Source organism: Chionomys nivalis, chromosome X, assembly GCF_950005125.1.
Source record: "Chionomys nivalis chromosome X, mChiNiv1.1, whole genome shotgun sequence".
NCBI lineage: Eukaryota > Metazoa > Chordata > Mammalia > Rodentia > Cricetidae > Chionomys > Chionomys nivalis.
Window position 1 is genome coordinate 133,989,376 of NC_080112.1, and position 20,549 is coordinate 134,009,924.

Consider the following 20,549-nt stretch of genomic DNA (forward strand, 5'->3'; position numbering starts at 1 on the left):
GGGGTGAAAAAGAGAAGTATTTACAAAGAGGCAAAAAAGTAGAACTAGGTACTTTGCAAATGGGGTGCAGAAAGGAAATGGGTGAGAAAGGGATAATGGTATGGGGAAGTGAGAAAGGACTGAAGTAGGAGGAGCAATCTTAGAAGACAGGAAGTGTGGGAATGTGGGAAGTATGGGGGGGGTGAGAGGTGAAGGGAAAGGGGTCAGACAGAGAAGAGGCACAAAAGGAAGAAAGACAGTAGGGAAGGAGAAAGAGGCGGAGGAGAGAGGAAAAGGGTGGGAAATACAGAAAGAATAGTGAAAGGAGAAATGGGAGTGACGTTAAAATGGAAATCTAGCCAGGCTGCCAGCAGAGGACTGAAGCAGAAATAGGAGGAACTCTGACAGTTTGAGAGCACCCTGGTATACACAAGGACTTCCAAGAAATCCATGAGCACATGGACAGGGCTATCTGTAAAGTCAAATAAAAGTAATAATGAAAATGATGATGATGATATTAATAATATGCACCAAAACAAAATATAATGGAAAATTAATGGTAATGGGAAAGGCAAAAAAAGACAAATAAAAAAGAATAGGAAAAAAATGTGATAAAGGTTCTCCTGCCTTGAAATAAGATAGACAGTTAATAATTTTTTTTAATGGTAGGAGAGAAATATAGTGAAAATGGAGAAGGAGGTAAAGGGAAGGCACAAATGGAACGGTGCCCATAATAGGGCAAACAGTAAGACATGGGGAAAGGGATGTGATGATTAAAGGGAAAAGGAAGAACGGGCAGATGACATAGGGAAGGAAGGAGGGAACAGGAAGGAAATAGAAGGAGAGGAAACACAGGTTAAAAGACAGGTACAGGGGGCTGGAGAGATGGCTCAGTGGTTAAGAGCATTACCTGCTCTTCCAAAGGTCCTGAGTTCAATTCCCAGCAACCACATGGTGGCTCACAACCATCTGTAAAGAGGTCTGGCGCCCTCTTCTGGCCTGCAGACATACACACAGACAGAATATTGTATACATAATAAATAAATAAATTTAAAAAAAAAAAAAAAGACAGGTACAGGAAAAGGTAATAGACAACAAGAAAGGATGGGAAGGGTACAGAAAAGAAAGGAAGGGAAGGGAATGTGGATGAGCAAAGGTTAAGTAAAAAAGGAGAAAGACAGAGAAAATAAAAAGAAGGAAAAAAATTCAACCACTGCTGGCCAGTGCCATCCAGCTCATGGGAGGCAGGCATCAGTAGGGAAAAGGGAAATTCCTGACTTCTGGACAGAGAGAACCAATGAACAAATAAACCACTGAATGAAGAAATGAGTGAAGAACATACAAGGGGTGTCCCTGGGACAAGGGGGATCAGAAAGTGTATAAAGCAATGATAATGACTTAAATTGATGATACACACATTAGGACACTGTCCAAGAATCAGAGATGCAAAAATCACTGACAAAAAGCTCTCCTAAAGGCAAATCTTAATAGCCTGACAGCATTAAGAATTGATGAGAATACAGACCAACAGAATCTTTCACATGTTCTATCCTGGGAGAAACTGAACCTCACTTTAGAATAAGTTTTAACCCTATGCTATACAAGAGACAGTCACTCGTAAACACAGCTCTCAGAAACAGTCACATACGATTTCTACAGCCAGGTACCTATGCCACAGCAGCAGTAGACAAAATGACAAAAGTCTACAAGTTATCACAAATAGTCCCAAAAGGGTTTTCATAATCTAAGTAGGCATGCATTCTTAGGATGGTATCTTTTTCAGCCTGTTTTTCAAAGTGCATAAATTATAGACAGGAAACCAAATAACGATAATTCTGTATAGACAGGTTAACATCACCTAAATGTGTAAGAATGCTAACATCTGAAACAACATTCTTTCATTTCTTCAAAGACACCACGACTGAAAGGAGGAATGGCTATGACCTGGTGCAGGTGACTCAGGCCTGTGCTCCAGACAGCTGAGAGTCTGAGGAGAACACATGACAACTGACTACTTCCAAACCCACCTAGTGACAGAACAGTCACAGAGCTGACTTAGGCCACTGCTGAGAATATATTTCAAATTTATAACTCAAAATTTGGGGAAGAATTGGGATTTTGCTCATGGAAATGTCCTTTATACCCTTGACTATGTTGAAGGTTGTTTAGAGCTAGGCCTGTCTGGGGCTTTCCCTGAGGCCCAGATGCATGGAGAAATAACTTCATTTTTTCTCGAAATCCAGGTTCATATTGTACAGATAAGAGTCATTTTAGGTTATTTTATAACTATAATATATATACATATATAGGTATATATGTTTATGAGTTTATATATACACATATATTTTTAATTTTAATGATTCAATGTCCTTATCCTCTGATGCATCATGAGGAAAAACTAATTCGAGATCTTAATTGCTTCCTTTTCTTCAGTCCCTTCTTTCCCTCTTGTTTAGAATATTTATTTTTCTCCTGTGTATTCCTTTTTGTTTTGGATTACACTAACCACATTTATGATGGTATCAGATTACAGTCAAATCATATGCATACTATGGGTCTAAGGAATCTTGTTTAATATTGATGCTTTTGTGCTATCTATGTAGACACAAGTTTTAAGTATAAGGCATACAAAAACCCTGACACACACCATTCACCTGCCAAGAACTCATAGGCTGATGCACAGAAGATAGAAAAACACAAGCAGCAACTCAGGTGGTAAATGAGGAAAAAGTAAATATGTTTGCAGAACAAAACATCAAAATAGAGGTTAGTAAACAGGTGTCACTAACATAATTCTTTACAACATCACTTGCATGGCCAAAGAGTCTGGGAAATGAGAAAGGGCTAAAACAAATGAGCCAAATCCCTGTCAAATTCACAAAACACAGAAAAACGCCAAAAGAGTAGAAGCACAACTCAGAGAGAGTGCGACTGTCAAACAAATGAAAACACAGTGTAGACAGACCAGTGTGGACAGCTGATGGCTGCAAAATAAGCACAACTGAGCCTGATCTGATGAGCTCTCCACATACTAGATGTGTATGGACCACATGATGGATCTGCTAACCTGTACAATTCATATCTTTGAATAACCAACAAGACTGAGTCACACATCTATCCAGTTCATCAAGAGGAAGTGTAAGGACTGTAGAAAACCTATTACACTCCCAGTGCTGTATCTTATCCACGAAGCCCAATATACTCTCTGTACACCTTCACCCAGTGTTCCCCCTGCAGCAGGACTGGTACTTGGGGTGGAATAATTTTTCTTTCATTGGACTGTCTTCTTAATCTAATTTTTTTTCAGCATATGCACATATTCTTAACATGCATCAGTGGGGATCATTCCCTCCATCTTCTCTAGACAACAAAAGTCCAGATAATGACATTTGCCACCATAATGTGGCGGACTAATAAAAGCAAGGTTTGTGTTCCTAAAGTTTAAAACTCACATCAAACCACACACACTAAAATTGGGAGGATTCAGCCACCAACAGACAGGCCTGCCAGACAGAAATTCAACAGAGAAATATGGGAACTGACTGATGTTATGACTCAAATGGGCTTAACACATCTATAGAACATTTTGCCAAAACACAAAAGAATACACCTTCTTTTCATTTTCTTATGGAGTCTTCTCTTAAATTGATCATCTTCTCAGTCACAAAGCAAATTTCAGTAGATATTTAAAAAAATGGAATGACTCCCTGTATCTTATCAGATCACCAAGGCTAAATGTTAGTACACAACAGCAGAAACTACAGAAAGCCTACAAAGTCATGGAAATTAAATAACACCCAACTGAATCACCACTAGGCTAAGGAAAGAAATTAAAGACTTCCAAGAATTTCATAAAATTGAATGCTCAACATGCTCAAACTTATGGGACACTATGAAAGCAGCGGTAAGCGGAAGTTCCCTAGCATTAACTGGAGAAATCTCACACTAGCATCTGAAGAGCACACCTGAAAGCTCTAGAACACAAAGAAGCAGACTCACCCAGGAGGAGTAGATGACAGGAAATAATCAGAATAAGGGCTGAAATCAATAAAATAGCAACAAAGAGGTGGTTCTTGAAGAAAATCAACAAGATAGACAAACCCTTATCCAAAGTAACCAAAAGGCAGAGAGAGAATATCCAAATTAACAAAATCAGAAATGAAAAGGGGACATAACAATAGACACTGAGGAAATCCAGAGACTCATTAGACCGTACTTCAAAAACCTGTACTCCACAAAACTGAAAAATCTAAAAGAAATTAACAATTTTCTGGGTAGGTACCACATTCCAAAATTAAATAAAGACCAGATAATCAATTTAAATAGACCTAAAATGTCTAAGAAAATAGAAACAGTCATTAAAATTCTTCCAACAAAAAAAAAAAAGCCCAGGGCAAAATACTTTTGCATGAAATTTTACCAGAATTTCAAAGAAAAGCTAATACCAATTGTTCTACACAATAGAAACAGAAGGAACATTGCCAAACTTTTTTTAAAAAAGAGGCTAGAGTTGCCCTGTATAGAGTTTATGCCAGCATTGCTCATAGTAGCCAGAACCTGGTAACAACCTAGATGTCCCTCAACTGAAGAATGGATAAAGAAAATGTGGTACTAGTCAGCTGTGAGAAGCATGACATCATGGAATTTGCAGGCAAATAGATGGAACTAGGAAAAAATCATCCTGAGTGAAGTAACCAAACCCCCCAAAAAAACAGACAAAATATGTACTCAGTCATAAGTGGATATTAGATGTAAAGCAAAGATAACCAGCCTACAATCCACAGTCCCAGAGAAGCTAGGGAACAAGGAGGGCCCTAAAAGGAACACATTGATTGCCCTAAGAAGGAGAAATAGATAAGATCTCCTGGAAAAACTGGGGTCTGGAGGATAGAGGGGAGGAAAGGGGGATGAGAACATGAGGGGACCAGATGGTCAAACTGGGGGAGGGATGAAGAGGGAGAGCAATGAAAAAGATATCCTGATAGAGGCAGTCATTATGGGGTTAGGGAGAAACCTATTGCTAGAGAAATTCGCAGGAATCCATAAGGATAAGCCAAGCTAAGACTCCTAGCAATAACGGCGAGGGTACTTGTACTAGCCTTCTTCTGTAATTAGATTGGTGACTAACCTGTCTTCATAGTACTTTTGTCCAGTAACTGATGGAAGCAGATACAAAGATCCATGGCTTAGTGCTGGGCCAAGCACTGGGCCAAGCTCTGACGGTTCAGCTAAGGAGGGAGGAGGGATTATATGAGCAGAGAAGGTTAAGATCAAAATGGGGAAACCCACAGAGACAGCTGACCCAAGCTTGTAGGAGCTTATGGACTCTGGACTCACAGCTGGGGAGCCTGCATTGGACCAAACTAGGCCCTCTGCATATGGGTGACAACTGTGTGGCTTAGTCTGTTTGTGGGGCTTCTGGCAGTGGGACCAGGATCTATCCCTAGTACATATTCCTATAATAGGATGCCTTGCTCAGTCTTGTTCAGTTTTCTCCAAAGGGATGACAATGGGTATCAACCACTCCAGGGCAGGACCTCATGTTAGGAATAGATTACCTAAATATAATGGACTCCATAATATTTTTGTATGCTTTTATTTGACTATGAATTGATTTTTGTCTGTTTTTTTATTATTTTGGATTTGTTTTCTTTTGGGGTGTTGTTTTAGTCTGTTTTCTTAGTTTTGGGGGACTTTGTTGTATTGGTTCTTTGGTTTTGGAGAAAGAACTTAAAAGTTGAGTAAATAGGGATGGGAAAAGGATATGGAAGGACTTGGGGGAAGGGAAGACTATAATAAAAATCTATTTAAATTTAACAATTTTTGCCGGGCCGTGATGGCGCAGGCCTTTAATCCCAGCACTCGGGAGGCAGAGGCAGGCGGATCTCTGTGAGTTCGAGACCAGCCTGGTCTACAAGAGCTAGTTCCAGGACAGGCTCCAAAACCACAGAGAAACCCTGTCTCAAAAAAAAAAAATAAATAAATAAATTTAACAATTTTTAAATAATAAAAAGTAGAAGCCAAGGAATCATGACCCACTGAGGACGTAGGAAAAGTAAATCATTTTCATTCATTGTTGTGGGAGGGTTTGTGTTTGTTATTAGTCCCTACTATATAAGGCAGGCTGGAATTCAATTCTCATTCTCATGTCTCAGCCCCAAGTGTGTGACCCCAAGCTGGTTCATAGTAGCGATCCCAATAAGATATATTAATCCAAAGACATTTTCAACCATAGATGGTAGTATATGCCTATTGCCCCAGATTAAAAGGCTGAAACAGGAGGACCCCAACATTGTGATCAGATAAACTATACAGAGTTCAGTCCTGTCTTGGTATTTAATAGTATGTGAGCAATATGCAAAAGAGAAAAAAAAAGCAAATTGAACAGCTGATTTTTCATCACTGGTGGCCTACATCTGCAATTCCAGGACTCAAGTAGTTAAAACCATTCTGACAGGTATAAGATGTTTTGATTTGCATTTCCCCGATGGCTAAGGATGTTGAACAATTCTTTAAGTGTTTCTTGGCCATTTAAGATTCCTATGTTGAGAATTCTCTAGTTAGATCTGTTCTCCATTTTAATTAAATTATTTTGTTTGTTGATGCTTAGTTTCTTGAGCTCTTTATGTATTTTGGAAATCAGCCCTCTGTCAGACTACTTTTAGATATTTCTAAGGCCTGTCTAGCTCACATAAAGAAAGTCTGTTTCATAAAATGGGAAACAATGTGCAGGCAGTTTGGCTGTAGGTGTTTTACCTTATCAAATCTCACTAATTGCTACAATCCATATATTTTAAAAACATAATTCTTTATTGATTCTTTGGGAATTTCATATCATGCACCCCAATACTACTTATCTTCCAGTCCCTCCAGACCCTCACTCCTTCAGCATATCCACACAAATTAATTAAAAACAAAACAAAAAAAATCCCTCACTCCTCCATCTTTCCAACAGCTCTTCATTCATCCTAGTGGCATGAGGATATATGGTGTGTCACGCAGTATGCCCCATCCAAAAAATGTTAATTGCAATGAGTCATTGGTCTGGTTCAAGGCCTCTAGCATACCATCATCACTGAAACCTCATGAAATTCCTCTTGGATATCCTGCTGTTACCCGGAATCACGGAGATCCCGAAGTTATTGACCTACAGGACCCGTCCATTCGTTTTATAGGAAGCTGCTTGTTTGTTCCCAGCTGTTCAACCCCAAAATAACCACACAGAAACTATATTAACTAAATCACTGCTTGGTCAGTTGCTTAAGCGTATTTCTGACTAACTCATATCTTAAATTAACCCATCTTCATTAATAGTGTATCACCACAATGCTGTGGCTTACCAGGTGTTGTGGGAGCTGCGGGCTGTGCTCCTGCCGCCCCAGCTCCTGGTCGCTTGGCTAGCTTATGCCCCGAAATAACAACACACAAACTGTATGCATATAAACACTGCTTGGCCCATTAGCTCTAGCCCTTACTGGCTAATTCTCATATCCCGATCAACCCATCTCTAATAATCTGTGTAGCACCAGTCTTATCAGGAAGATTCTAGCCTATGTCCATCCTGGGTCGGAGCTTCATCGTGTCTGCCCTGGCGAGGAGAGCTGCATTGCGTTTGTCTCTGAGAGGAGCTGCCCTGCATCTAAGCTCACTTCCTCTTCCTCCCAGCATTCTGTTCTGTTTACTCCACCCACCTATGTTCTAACCTATGAGGGCCAAGCAGTTTATTTTTTAACCAATGACCTTCCTCCATTATTTCCCCTTTTTCTGTTAAAAAAAAAAGGAAGGCTTTAACTTTAACATAGCAAACTTACATATAACAAAAGTTATCAAGTAAAAATTACAATATTTACATCTATTTTATCTTTATCATAACTAAGGAAAACTATAACTATAACTAACTATTCTTCAACTCCATCAAAGACTCCAGAAAGATACAATATTACCTAAGCAAACAAGAAATAAGCAACTTTCAAACTCTAGAGATGACAGAGACATCTCGCTGCCTTGACAGTCACCCAAAGTTTCTCTGTACCATTGGGGCATCCATCTTCGGCCTACAGGCCCATAGTTTCCAGCAGACATTTCCATGAAGCAGGAAATTTCAAAGGCAGTTCAGTCACTATCTGCTGTGTCCTGCAGAATGTCTCACACACTCTTTCATGAATCAGGAACCCCGAAAGATCATCTCACCTTTAGACAAGTTCAGCAGTCCTCTCTCTGCGGGTTCTTTGTGTCCAGTTTATGCAACAGTCCAGGCAAGAGCAGTTTCTTGCCCAAATGGCTATCAAACTCCATAAAGATCCTCTTCGATGCCCATCTTCTTCTTGAAGTAGATTGGTGCTGCCAGGAGCAGAGTGTCTCATTGTCATGAAAAGTCCTAAGTTATTAAAACATTAAATAGCATATTCCGTAGTCTTTGAAAGATATGAAGAATGTCTATCTAAAATATATCTATGTACATCTAGAAAATCTAACATGACTACAAACTTGACTATTATAGATAACTATTAATTAACAACTTATATATATATAACATTTTTACATGAGCTACACAATCACAATACCTTAATCAATATCAGAAATACATATACATATAACAAAATTGACCTTAAATTTAAATCACTAAAGCAAAATCCATATCAATGCAAATTATTCATACCTATATCATATCCCCCTTTAAATGTAAAAGAACATTTATAAACAGTATTTAGGAATATGGGCGCAGTTATTTCTCTCCAAACTGCTTCCTGCTGAATGGGCGCATCGTTAATTAGGTCTTTCATGGTATAACCTGTGTGCCAGGGTCATCTCAGTTGGCAGTTGAATGAAGTAATTTTTTGAGGGTGTTCACAGCAACCTTTCCGGAGGGCGTGGTCTATCATACCATATTGGAATAAAAGCAATCCAAAGAGTCTCATCCTCTGTGAAAACAAAAGAAACTCCTTTCCAAAGCATCATGTCCTTAGATCCAAATTTTAAAGTCAAGGTATTTTCAAAATATATTGGATTAGTTCAGCAGCATTTATAAACAAATATCTTTTAGCATCTGCTGCTCTTTCCTCAGCATTCAAACAATTCAAAGAGAGCATAATAGCATACAGTATCAAGATTATCTGTGTATTTTCCATCTTTGTGCGGCTTTATTTTAACTTCTATTTCGTTTATTTTTACTTTTATTTTATATTCCCTGTATATCTTCGTCCTGGAATAACTCTGTAGACCAGGCTGTCCTTGAACTCTCAGAGATTCGCCTATCTCTGCCTCCCAGGCATTGGGATTAAAGGCATGTGCTACCACACCTTGAAGTCACAGAGGTCAATCTCCCTCTGCCTCCCAAGAGTTGGGATTAAAGGTGTGTACTACCACACCCAACTACTTTCTTTCTTCCTTTTTTTTTTACTTTTAAGAACTTTAACTTTTAGCCTGCATATATTTTTAAACACACTGTAAATCATTTAAAGGTTTTCTTTGTCTTTGAATCTCTCTTTACTGTATCTCTCTCTGTTTTTCTGACCATATAAGTCTTTAATTTACCAAGCAATATTGGTAGGACTAAAGCCGTGGCTTTGGCGGCTGGATCCAGCCCATTCCTTAGCTTTCCAGCCTCATGGCTGAGGTACTGCTGGAGCCATTTTTCTTGCCACAACTCTGTGGCGTTTCAAGGTCCTTGCCAGCAAGCAAGCTGCAACAGTATTAAGCAACACTCAAAAGCTCCGTAGTCAAGACCACCTGCTTGAAAGAGTCAGAGTTTTCCCTGGCCGAATGGCCCAGAAAGCTGGCATTTTAAATCGGCACAGCTTTTTTCCTGCTACAGCTGAAAACAAACAAGCATTCAGTCAGCTTTTATCAATACTATTTAAGTGTTTCGTGGCAGGACCTCTTAATGAGCTGCAGGGTTTTGCAGCTAAAGCTGAGTCAGGAAGTCTCTCTTAGATGAGAGCGCTTGCTTGCCTCTAGCAAGCAGAGCAGACCCAAGAAATTGCTGCTACCAAGAAAACATGCTTTACTCTATTCTTTCCCAAGCTTTCTCGGGCTTTCTGTGGATATAGTTGTCCACACGTTAGGGGCCATTCTGTTGTGGGAGCTGCGGGCTGAGTTCCTGCCACCCAGCTCCCTGGGCCGCCTGGCTAGCTCATGCCCCAAAATAACAACACACAAACTGTATGCATATAAACACTGCTTGGCCCATTAGCTCTAGCCCTTACTGGCTAATTCTCATATCCCGATCAACCCATCTCTAATAATCTGTGTAGCACCAGTCTTATCAGGAAGATTCTAGCCTATGTCCATCCTGGGTCGGAGCTTCATCGTGTCTGCCCTGGCGAGGAGAGCTGCATTGCGTCTGTCTCTGAGAGGAGCTGCCCTGCATCTAAGCTCACTTCCTCTTCCTCCCAGCATTCTGTTCTGTTTACTCCACCCACCTATGTTCTAACCTATGAGGGCCAAGCAGTTTCTTTATTTTTTAATCAATGTCCTTCCTCCATCAACCAGGTAAGTTCCAGCGTCTGTCCCCAGCAGGGCTACATGGCTTCTTCTTGACTCTACCTTCATTCTCCCAGCATTCAGTTTAGTTCTCACCCCCACCACCTAGCTCTGTTCTGTCCTGCTCTGCTATAGGTTCAAAGCAGTTTCTTTATTAACCAATGGTATTCACAGCATACAGAGGGAAATCCCACATCACCTTCACATACTCCAGCAAGTCATAGATGGGGTAGATGTTAAACTGGACCAACCCAAAGCCCAGGATGTGTGTCTGGGTTGTAGTTGATCTGGTCAATTTGGGCCACTGGGATGCCCTGCCCTCCCCCCTCAGGCAAGGGGCAGAGCCAGCTCTCCTAGGTTTGTGCCATCAGGACCAACTCTCCCACTCCTGTGGTAAGGGGTAGAGACATCTCTTCAGAGTACAGGAGAAAGGGAGCTCTCCCATGAGGGGGGTAGGGCTAGCTCTCCTGCTTATTGTCCATCAAGAGACAGGGCCAGCTATTTCAGGGCCAGTGAGGAGTAAGGCCAGCTCAGCAGAGCCCTCAGATTTCAACATACATAGTTTCTATGACCCCTTGTGGTAACAGGGGACATGGGCATCATCATAGACCCCAGCTGCAGCAGGAACTAAGGTAAGACAAGGCTCTTGGCAGCAGCTTGAGTACCATGACCCTGGTGACAGCACATGCTACCCAGGTCAGTATGGCCCCAGGAGCAGCAAGGTCCTCGGACACCAACGTGGTCTCAGATGGCTATCCAGAGACAGGGCATTCGCTCAGCCCCCAGGGACAACAGGAGCCATAGACATTAAACCAGACCCTGGCTGCTATTGGGCCACAGATCTAGACATGGTCCACGGCAGAAGCCCAGGCCTGGATGACACCATGGCCCTATGTGGCAATGCAGGTCACTTAGGTCGGCATGTTCCTACTGGTAGCATGGCCCTCAGACACCAACATGGCCACAGGTTGTGGCCCAGACCCTGGGCATCTGTGAGGCCTTTGGTGGTACCATGGGTCACAGACACCAACACAGAACATGGCTGTTGTAAGATCATGGACCCAGACACAGTCCTCAGTAGCAGCCTGGCTTGGATGTCATCATGGCCCCAGGTGGCAGCACAGGCCACTCATGTTGGCATGGCCCTGGTGGCAGCATGGTTCATGGATAACAACATAGCCCCACGTTGCAACCCAAACTCCCCCCCCCCCAGCATTGACACTGCCTTTGATGATTGATAGGGGCAGTGGAGTGGCTCTTGGTCAATGTATTTTTAAAATATGCCAATGACTGTCTTATTTTCCTTCATTTATTCTGTAGAAATGTAAAATTCCCATCAAAATTCCAACTATTAAAACCCTGATGAGTTATAATCAAAGCAGTTTGGTTTCTTGGAGTTTTATTTTGGTTTTGATTGTTGAGATGAGGGTCTCACCTATCTTAGGCTAGGCTCTAACTTGCTATGTAGCTCTAGGATGTCCTTAAATTGTAGTTATTCCTGAATCCAAAGTGCTAGATGATAGACATGCTCCAAAGTTACCAATTTTTGTGATGCTACAGATCAAACTCATTATCTCCTGCATCCTAGGCAAGCACTCTGCCAAGTGGGCTATACCCAGCCTCAAATCCCATCTTCCTCCCAGGACTTCATGCCCTGAGCAGTACTAGAACTTCAGGTAGCATAACTTTTTATTCTGGGAGACTGTGCTTTATGCTATAGGAAATCTAGCAGTTTCAGGATGTCTACTTGCATGGCGCTACCTGGAATTCTCCTGCACCAGAATAGCATCCAAAAATGACCAGAGATATTGCCAAATATCCCTAGATGGGGCAAGGTTCATGAAACCACAGACAATGACAGATGTATATTCCTACAAAGCAAGAAACAAAATGGACACAAAACCTACACAGATAAAGTAACCAGGAAAGGTACAATAAACTAGCAAACTCAAAGAAAATTACCTTCACAACATATAAACTGGCAACGAACTACAAACAAATGTGAGAAATGAGAGTAATCACATATAGGTGAAAAGTAAATAGGCTGAAGGCACTCATAGGAAGTAAAAAAACTATGAACAATGAACAGGTAAATAGTGTTTATTGTGATGCTCTGTGGTTCATTCCTATGAGACCAATGCTGGCTGGGGAGAAGGCAGCAGGATAGTAACAGTGGGCAATAGGGATATAAGCCTATGATCACCAAACTCTAGAAGAGGCAGAAGGAAACAGAGACTTCCAAGCCCATCAACAGCACCAGATAGATGAAAAAAATAAAAAAGAAGGACATGACTACTCCTAGGTGTGCTGGGTCAGAGACTTACTCACTCCCTAGACAGCTGCCCGAGGGTCCTGTGATCTCAATAGCTTCTTTGGGGGCAGTGGTTGGTCTTCAGCTCCCATACATGACAGCTTTTAATCTTCAGTTGCTACACAGAGCAGCATTTGGCCATTGGCTGCCAGACCCAGGTCTGAGAAAATTTCCTGTGGAGAAGGAACTTGGGGGCTAATCTTATTTTGACCAGGCAGAGTATAGAAGTCAGTCCAAAAAGCTTGGGCAGAGCCCTGGCCGCAGGCAAGGCATGGGGCAGTTTTTCTCAGTGGTTAGTGTTACCACAATTCAGGTGGAAAAGTTGTTCCAATCTTCTTTGGAGACCATAGACTTCCCACTAGGTATGGGCTTTTCTCTCTATAATGGGAAGCTTTTTAAGTAAACATTATAAATGCCATATTCAGTAGATCTCTGAAGAGTTTGAGGACCATCTATTAAGTATACCTGACATACTTGCTTTAGGCTTAACTTTGAAAACACATTAACTTGCATGTCTTAGTTATCTTTAACCATTTAAATTGTAGTTTTATATAAGATTAGGAAATTGATCCCAGAACTCAGGAGGCAAAAGCAGGCAGATCTCATAGTTTGAGGCCAGCCTGGTCTACATAGTAAGTTCCAGGACAGCCAGGACTACACAGATAAACCTTGTCTCAAAAAAATTAGCAATTTACAGATTTAACCCTGTTAAATTTTAGCCTTAAATTTTGAGTTGAAGATTTAATTAAAGATTATTTACCATCAAAATGAAGCATTAAACTATAAATGCAGTAAACTTTAAACCATAAATACAGTCCATAGTGCAACTGGGAACTTTTCTTATCCTTTTATAGTGCATCATTATAGACTATCACAGGGTTGTTTGTTTTTGTATGAGTTAGTTTATTCAAATAGCTAAAGCTTAACAAAGTGAACAAAGACAGAGAAGCTAGACAAATATTACTGTGAAACTGAGTAGAACTTAGGAATTTATAATCAAATATACCTTATTTACCAAACATATGTTGTTACTTATCTAAATTTTCTTAAAGTCTGGTGTTAAACAGTTAGCAAGTATATAAGTAGTTATGTGTAAATCTGTAAGTCAGCTTTTATTAATCTGAGTAGATCTTCATAACCTTAAAATTCTATCATCATAAAAATCCATACCAATATAAAATATTTTGAAGACCTGCTGCTGTCTCTTTAGTCTAAAAGGGAGATACGTAAGCAGGGGCCTCAGCAGAACTAAGAAGCTGTTTTATGTCATGTGGTCATTCTAAAATGGTGAAGTCACATGGTATGTACTCTTTAACATTAGTAAAGATGACTGTCATCCCTGTGGTTGGTTACATCTTGATGAAGTTATCTGTCAACATGGAGGACAGCCACATGATTGCTGTCTAAAAACATCTATTTTCCTAAACAAGAGTTGAATCTAAGGTACATATACAGCATATTCTAGACAAGAACTGAACCACAAATATAGTAAGTTGTAGCAAAATAAGATTCCCCATGCATAGGTTTTTAACTATAAGCCTTTTTATAAGTTTTAAGCCAAATTATTTATTATAGATTTTAACCTTACCCAATGAACTTACAAATCCAGAAACAGAGTTTACAGCGTAGCCTTAAGAGATGTTTTGAGCCTGGCGGTGGTGGCGCACGCCTTTAATCCCAGTACTTGAGAGGCAGAGGCAGGCGGATCTCTGTGAGTTCGAGACCAGCCTGGTCTACAGAGCTAGTTCCAGGATGGGCTCCAAAACCACAGAGAAACCCTGTCTCGGAAAAAAAAAAAAAAAGATGTTTTGAGAGCAGAGCATAAGATAAAAGACTTTTAAGAATGGGAAGTAGAATTTTCTAGATAAGAGGCTTGTGGAAGTGTAGAGCAGAGTGAGTTTAGAGAGAAGAGATTGGGGGATCATTTATTTGTGCTTGGCAGTTGTTACAATTTGTGATAATTTGGAAATCAAATGTGCCAATTTTGGCCATTGATTTATACTGAAGCCAAGTTGTTTGCAGTCCAAGGAGGAGAGAGGTTTGCAAAATAGTATTCCACTAGAGGGGATTTCTATAAGCTCTAAGAACACGAAGTGGCCCAGATGGCTCCAACTTAGAGAAGCTGTGTGAGGATAAAGAGGCCTGGGAGATCTTAAGGCAGCTTTGAAGGGAGGAGGGGACATTTCAAGAAGGGCTGAGGGAACAGCAGCTGTGGGACTGCAGGTGGGAGCTGAGAGAGGATAGGGTGGCAAATTATCATAGAAGCCATGAGCTGCAGGACTCTGAGGAAGCCAAGAGATAACTAGGTGGGATTAGAGACTCCTAGGAGGAAGCAAGAGAAAATAGCCAAGGTGGGCAAAGTGTCGTTGTGACAAGAATTTCCACTGGGGCATTCCCAAGTGGAATGGGAAACTTGTTAAAGAGAAAAATGTTCCAAGTCACAGAAGAAATGTGACCCTTGTCCTTATGATTGGAGTTCAGTCAGGGCAAGAGGAGCTTCCTGGCACACCAATATGGCTTTTGTAGTAATGGTAGACAAAACAGAGCTTGGGATGACGCTTATGTAGCAGAGAGATGAGAGAGCACCCAGGAAGAGAGATGGTGAGTGGTGTTAGTAGAAAGACTCAGATCGCAGGCCAGCGCTTAGAGACGTGAGAATAGTGCACATGCAGGTGCCTTGGGAGCATGTAGAAGGCTCTAGGAGCTGGTGATACCTTATAGCGCAGACAAGGAAAGTAATGGTTAAAACACATGGAGGGAGAAGTAGCTGAGATGACAGGCTCTAAAATTAGGGGTCAAATTTGATGGATGGCAGAAGCCAGCAGAAACTAATGATCCATACATACTTTAGGAGAGTCAAATCAGTAGCTTTGTTGGGGAGAGGCTGAGTTCCTTGGAAGGGAACTCATATATGTCCATCCTGAGGTTTTGACACCAGATGAATGAAAAACAGAAAAAAGGAAGGACGAAGTGCTCCTATGTACGGTAGAGGAGAACATTTATTGTAGATAAAAGAGAGAGCATAATCAGAGGCAGAGATATCTGGGAGAGTCCAGAGTGAACATGACCCTGAGCTGGGCTAGGTGAGGACAGTGGGGAGGGGAAAGTAGCCACCTATCAAGGCAGATGTGCATGGGTAAAGAGACTGGCATAGCCAAAATAGCTGAGTTATATAGGGACCAGAGGAGCTGTGGGGAGAAAAGCTCAACCCGAGAAACTAGAGAAGCTTAGGGTGTGTGGGTAGGTATGCCAACTGTTCCCTATAACAGATAGGTGTTGTAAGGAGCCACTTATTTGTTTTCCGACTGCTCAGACCCGAAATAATCACACAGAAACTATATTATTTAAATTACTGCTTGGCCCATTAGCTGTAGCTTCTTATTAGCTAAACCCCCCCCCCCCTTTTTTTTTTTGGTTTTTCGAGACAGGGTTTCTCTGTAGCTTTTGGTTCCTGGCCTGGAACTAGCACTTGTAGACCAGGCTGGCCTCAAACTCCCAGAGATTTGCCTGCCTCTGCCTCCCGAGTGCTGGGATTAAAGGCGTGCGCCACCACCGCCTGGCTTGGCTAAAACTCTTACACCTTAATTTAACCCATCTCTCTTAATCTGTGTATCGCCACATGGCTGTGACTTACCAAGTGAAGTTCCGTCTGGCATCTGTCTCCTGTGGAGGCTCCATGGCTCTCTTTGACTCCACCACTTTTCTCCCAGCATTCAGCTTAGTTTTCCCCGTTTAGCTAATTTCTGCCTTGCTATAGGTCCAAAACAGTTTCTTTATTAATCAATGGTAATCACAGCATACATAGGGAAATCCCACATCAGATAGGGACTAACGGATGCAAGGAAAAACTGTAAGCCAGCATCCATTTTAAAATGCTAATGGGCATCTCAGTGTGCCATTTGTCCTGGGTTTGAGACCTAATAGTCACAATAAATGCAGAAAGGATGGGAGACCAATGGGGCTATAACATGTGTTGCCCCATTTATCACACATGTGATTATGCTCAACTGGCTGCTTAAGGAGGTATCCTGATCCCCATCTATATCACTCCCTGGACTCTTGTTCTGAAGCTGCCAGCTCCATCAAATAGGACAACTTTCCCATTAGAGAAGGTTCTTCCCAGATAGAGGAGGATGATCTATAGATAGTGGAGTCATAGCTCCAAACAGACATTCCAAAACCCAGGAAAGGTGACAGGCAGTATGGTTCGGCAGCTAAAGGTATTTTCAACCAAGAATATGTAATGAGAAAACTGATTCCCAAAAGTTGTCCTTTATTTTTCATCAGTGGGCTATGGCATGTGTGTGCCCTTCTGTGCATGTACATGCATACACACATACATACACTAAATGTGTAATTTTTTAAATCACAGGCGCAAGCAGGGCATGGTGACACATGATTTAATCACAGCACTTGGGAGGCAGACGCAAGCAGATCTCTATGAGTTCCCTAGCCAGACAGGGCTACATAGACTCTATCTCAAAATAAATAAATATCATGGGAAAATATGTTCAACATCATTAACTATTATGGAAATTCAAACTGATACTGTAATCTATATGCTACTGAAGCTCATTATTTGGCAAAAATTATAAATCTGATAATATCAAGAGCTAACAAAACTCTAGAATACAATAATCAGTGGAAACTGACAGAATCGCTTTATAAAATAGTGTGATTCTGTAAATGAGATGTGCCTTAGTTAGGGTTTCTAGTTCTGTGATGAAACCTATGAACAACAAGCAAGTTGGGGAGGAAAGGGTTTATATGCCTTCCACTTTCACAGTGCTGTTCATTACTGAAAGAGGTCAAGATGCAAACTCAAACAGGGCAGGAACCTGGAGGCAGAAGCTGATGCAGAGGCCATGGGGCAGTGCTGCTTACTGGCTTGCTTCCTCTGGCTCGCTCACCCTACTTATAGAACCCAGGATCACCAGCACAGGGTTGGCACCACACACAGTGGACTGGGACCTCCCCCATTTGATTACTAATTGAGAAAATACCTTACAGATGGATCTCATGGAGGCAATTCCTCGGCTGAAGCTCCTTCCTCTCTGATGATTCTAACTTGTGTCAAGTTGACACACAAAACCAACCAGTACAAGATGCAACATGTTCTAGATCATATATATATGTTTGTGTGTGTATGTGTATATGTATATGTGTGGGTATCTAGGTAACCTAGTGAAATCATATTTAGAAATAAAAAGCAATAAGAGGACTAGGGATATAGGTTTTTACCTATAAATAACCTCCAATTCTGGAGAGATGGTGGATAACAGAGTTTTAAAACCTAATATATTGGTACATGCCTATAATCCCACTATTCAAGATTACAAAATTAGAGCTCCATGAAATACACAGTCTTCAAGCCAGTCTATAGATATAACAAAATCTATGCCCCTGCAAAACCAAAAAGGAAAGAAAAGAGCATATTCGCCAGTGGTCCATGCCTGTAATTCTAGTACATAGGAGGCAGGAGGATTCCTGAGTTTAACGAAGTCTTGGGACAAATTTGAAATCAGCCTAGATTAAAAGGGAACACAATGTCTTTAAAAACAAAATAGACAGAAAGCCACCAGTAGTCACTGTAGTACACATTTGTAATCTCAGCACTTGAGAGAGCTGGGGCAGAGGGAAGACAAAAGCAGAATTCTGGGTTTTCTTAGAATACACAGCAAGAGGCTGTCTTTGAAAAATGGAAAAGAAGGTAATCTCTCCAAGAAACATGTCACACATTGATCACCAGGATTGGTTCTGCTGGTCCTGCTGGTTAGATCATTGTCCCTATCACACCCTCACTAATTCATCTGTGTTCCTTATAATGATGTGTGCTCAACTGAAGAGGACAGTCTTACCAAAGAAGGACTCTTCTTCCACCACAAAGGAAGAACATTCTTTGGTGAGCTTCACTCCTCACCAAATATCCAAACAAGAACATCCAAATAAGCTCTGAAGAAAAAAAGAGGGGGAGAAGATACTCAACATCATTAATGACTATGGGAATTCAAACCAACATGATACTTAAGCCCATTATTCAGCAAAATTTTATGTCTCACAATACCAAGAGCTGACAAGAATATTAATCTACAGAATCTTTTACACTTTGAGACAAGGAGGTGGGAGACATGGTGTGTGGGGCACCAACCAAGACAAAATATGTATGAAATTCCATAAGAAAACCTGCTACTGTGTCTGTTAATTAAAAGATAAGCCAAAGGCTGCTAAAACAGTTCAAGTGGCAAAGGTACTTGGTGCCAAGCCTGACAGCCTGAGGTGGATCCTTGGGGTCTACTTAGTGGAAGGAGAAAACCAACTCCAGCGAGTTGTCTTATGATCTCCACCTATTCTAGTGTACACATATAATCAAAAAAAAATTTCTTTTAATGGGAGAGCTGCAGAAAGGCCTTTGCAGCTAAAAGCATATGCTTCTTTTCCCTAGCCCAGCACCTGTACTCATGCACATATATCTCTCTCTACACATGCATACACAAAAATAAAATAAAACTTTTACTTTAAAAAAAAAGACAAAATAAAGAAAGTAAAGTTAAAATAAAAGGGTTTTTTTTTTTTGTTTTGGTTTTTCGAAACAGGGTTTCTCTGTAGCTTTGGAGCTTTTCCTGGAACTAGCTCTTGTAGACCAGGCTGGCCTGGAACTCACAGAGATCCACCTGCCTCTGCCTCCCAGGGGCTGGGATTAAAGGCATGTGCCACCACTGCCTGGCCCTAAAAGATTTTTTAAGCCTACTGACCTGACACATGCCTAAAATCCAAGCACTTAATGAATAGAGAAAGAGGCAGAAGGGACTGTCAGTTCATAGCTATGAAGGGAAGATTCCAACCTAGCGTGGGCTATATAATTAGTCTTTGTATTAAAAAAATAGAAAGAAAACAATAGAAAATTATTCACTGGTGATCCATGTTTATAAGGCCAATACTCAGGAGGCTGGGCCAACTGTTGAAGTTCAAAACTCCACTGGGTAACACCATTCATTATCTTCCAGCTATGTAAGGAACACCCTCATCTTCCTAAAAATGAATAAGAAAAATAAACAACAAAAACACAGTTATTCACTAAGTGCAGAGGGTGGGAAGCTCCTTAAATGCACTTAATGGTCTCAAAGATATAATAAATAAGTTTTGGTAAAAGTGACAATCACCTCCAGGCCTGAGGTAAAAATGAACCACAAACCTAGAAAGTTTGAGATGGTACACATACTGGCAGCACTTGAAACTCCTTAGGACCTGGTGGTAATGTCAAAACCATTTGACTTACATCCATAGTGAAGGGGTAAAGCAACCAAAGCCACTGAACTCAATATCCTTATGAGTATGCAACAAGGACCCTCAGAGAACCAACAGCATTCCAACCAAACAGAAATAATCAAACTGTAACTATACCAGTCCTCTAGCTCCCTATGATTTGTAAAGGCCAGGCAGTATTACAAGCAAGGGAAGAGGGAAAAGGTCCTTAACTGTTGAGCTAGAAGACACATACAAGATTTTTTTTCCGAGCTGAGTACAAAGAGACAGTAAGATGTCCTAGGGTTTCTATTGCTGTGATAAACACCATGACCTGATGTGGGATTCCCCTCTGTATGCTATGAATACCATTGGTTAATAAAGAAACTGTCCTGAGCCTATAGCAGAGCAGGAAAGAACAGAGCTAGGTGGGGAAAACTAAACTAAATGCTGGGAGAAGGAAGGTAGAGTTTAAGAGAAGCCATGGAGCTGCCACTGGAGACAGACACATCAGAACCTTGTCAGTAGGCCAACA